Here is a 2,463-nt window from a genome sequence, read left to right as displayed (position 1 = left end):
CAGGTCTGGCAGTAATCAGGCCTGTGTGTGGCTAGTGAAATTTAACTCAGCTTTCTAAAATGATGTGGTTAATCATAGTTCTTTCATGATTTAAGAGGAGGGGCAAATAATTTTTCACGTAGGGCCGGGCAGGGACAGACAGCTTTTTTCCCTTAATAAATGAAATTATCATTTAAAAACTGCATTTTGTATTTACTTGCATTATCTTTGCGTAATATTAAAATTGGTTTGATGATCTGAATCTTTTAAGTGTGACAAATATGCAAAAAATAAAAAAAACAGGAAGGGGGCAAAAACCTTTTCACGGCACTGTATATGATAATCCACAAGGCAATACGGCACAAACGATCCACTGAGAAGAGTCTTCTTGACATCCATTAAAAAGAAGAGCCTTTGCAACTAAACACCTGATACAAAGTAATATTTAAAAAGTCCATCTACAAAAAAACAAAAACCTAGCATTAACTAGAAAGCCCACGAGGAGAAACAAAATTTACGAGATTGAACAGTAAACAGAGTTTCTCAATCAGGACTCCAATTAAATTTTCAGAGATGTGAGGGCAATACCATGCTTCCCTCTTCCAAACAAATCTAACCTTTTCTACTCTCCTACCTGGTTAAATTACTTGGCGTTTAAGCTTTCAATCGCCCCCTAGTGGAGAGTAGGAAAAAACTAGTAACAGCTAGCCCTGTTACATACCCCTCCCCTCAGAAAGAGATTTGTCATAGCCATGACAAATCTTAAGATTTTGCACATGGTATGTTTCGGTGCTATCTGGATCAGAGATAAAAGAAACTGAATAATTAACAGGCCCCAAGTTTTTCTTAATTTTTGCTGGCCCTTTCCATTTGGCAGACAGCTTTGCCATAAAACCTTCGTCAGCTCTAGATAACGGATGCGTCCGTACCCAAACTACATCACCTTCTTGGAAGTGCACTGACCTTTTCTGTATTTGACCGTGAAGTGAAACCCTTGCAGACATATGGTCCATCTGATGAGGCGTGATGATGGTTTTGGGTGCTGGAAAGCCCAAGTCAGTACTGCATGATCAGTTAATACTTCAAACGGTCGCCCTTCTAGATATGGCCTCCACTTCTCTACCGCCCATACCACTGCTAAGCACTCCTTCTCTGCTACAGAGTAGGACTTTTCAGCCCCTCTCAGTAGTCTGGATGCATATGCAATAACGTGTTCTTCTCCTGCAGATTCTTATGAGTTGAACAACGCGGTAGTCACACAGGCAGAAAAAATGGTCGCAGTCTGGAGTCCTGCAATTAATAGTAATTAGTAAATATAACCAAAACAGGTTATTATTATTTTTATATGAATAATAAAATAAATATAAGGAAAACTCGCCCACTCGATTTTGTAATATTCTTTAATTTTGTAGTCCGTATGAAAAGGTGCATTTCTATTAAAGGCACGTCCATGTGGAGATGGCGATCAGTGTCGGGTGCAAAGATGAATTTGCTGAATGCCGACGCTGACTCGTCATCTCCACATGGACTCAGAAAGCACTAGTTTATATTAATAAATAATTAAAAAGTTTTCTTTTCCCCCGACACGTTCATAATCACTTTGCCGGTGCTTTGAGGCAATTGCTTTATGCGCGGAATAGGCTATAGCCTAATACGCCTGCCTATATATTAAAGGATCGTTAATATATTATTATATTATTCAATTTAATATAACGTGCGACTAGTTGACTAGAATTAGTCGGGGGCAGGCCTACTTAGCACAAGGAAGCGCTCCATTTTTAAAATAAAATGCTATTATGACATTACGAAAAGTGCGACAGCTGCAAATCACGTCATTGCATTGCACAAGTTATACATGCGTAAGGAGTCAAATGTTTTTTTGTTTGTTTTGTTTCTTTTTTATTATCATCTTAATTATTAGATACAATAGGCTAGCATGTATAGGCCTATAATTGATTCCAAGAAAAAATCTGTGGGGGTGCTTTTGTCTTTCTTGGGGGTGCTGAAGCACCTGCTAGACCCTCCCTAGAGCCGCCCATGATTCTAAATGCATTTTATTACACTGAATCATGCAGTGAAAGAACACACCCTAAATCAGCATTCAGTCTAGCTAGTGTTTAAGCACTCATAACTCCTCTTATAATCAATTAAGCTGTCCATACACGGTATTATAAATGAATCTCTAACTTACATCGTACGTACATCTGCACATTGTTGCTTATGATGAGGGAATTCGCGAGTTTCAGACTGAACAAAACTCTGGGGTTTCAGCGATGACTAATCTGAACGCCTCTGATTGGCTACTGCATTCCTAAACTCAACAGAATGTGTGTGATTGGTTATAATGAGCAACGCTGGTAAAAAATAAAATATGATGTAACATAAGCAGGTCTAAATTTAATACAGCAATCGAAACTTCATTTTAAGTATTAAAGTTTTATTGAAGAAGCAGGGGCCCCCCCCTAGTATATTTTTGGGGGTGTT

Source organism: Sinocyclocheilus rhinocerous, unplaced genomic scaffold (genome assembly GCF_001515625.1).
Source record: "Sinocyclocheilus rhinocerous isolate Xijiao unplaced genomic scaffold, SAMN03320098_v1.1 scaffold449, whole genome shotgun sequence".
NCBI classification, from domain to species: domain Eukaryota; kingdom Metazoa; phylum Chordata; class Actinopteri; order Cypriniformes; family Cyprinidae; genus Sinocyclocheilus; species Sinocyclocheilus rhinocerous.
The sequence above is the reverse complement of the archived record's forward strand: the minus strand, read 5'-3'. Positions refer to the sequence as shown.